Consider the following 437-nt stretch of genomic DNA (forward strand, 5'->3'; position numbering starts at 1 on the left):
CGGGTGGCTGCCGGGTCGTTATCCCGCGGGTCGCCCCGCACCCACTGCTCCCGGCCCCGGCCGGCTCTGCCTGCGGGCGGGTGTTTCTCTCGGGGTCGTAGGGTCGGTGCAGAACTCAGTGGCAGGTGCTTGGGGGACCAGGAGGTCTCATCCCAGGACCTGGCTCCTCTAGGGTCTGTCTCACTGAACTCAGTGTTTCTGGGATGTTGAGTGCGAAAGCTCGGCGGTCTGGTGCTTTCAGGTCGTTAAGTTTCCTGGCAAGTTGAGGCGGTGAGATCTAGGCGAGGCTGCGCCGCCGAAGGTGGCAGGGATGTCTGTGGTCTCAGCCCCCGGGCGGGTGCTCTAGATCAAGCTCTTCCCAACATGGATTTCAGCCAGGACAGGGAGAAGCCGGCGCCAGCATTCCCCACCTTTGTACTTGAACCTTTCGCCTCTTG

At 62.9% G+C, this 437-nt stretch overlaps 1 protein-coding gene across 1 annotated transcript in view; it reads left to right on the forward strand.

The window, feature by feature from the left end:
- The window catches only part of LAMP1 (lysosomal-associated membrane protein 1), a 34158-nt gene that overhangs the window by 8127 nt on the left and 25594 nt on the right, over nt 1-437 (forward strand). The gene's annotated exons all lie outside the window — the stretch shown is intronic.

This window comes from Colobus angolensis, unplaced genomic scaffold (assembly GCF_000951035.1).
Source record: "Colobus angolensis palliatus isolate OR3802 unplaced genomic scaffold, Cang.pa_1.0 Scaffold13, whole genome shotgun sequence".
In the NCBI taxonomy this organism is placed as follows: Eukaryota; Metazoa; Chordata; class Mammalia; order Primates; family Cercopithecidae; genus Colobus; species Colobus angolensis.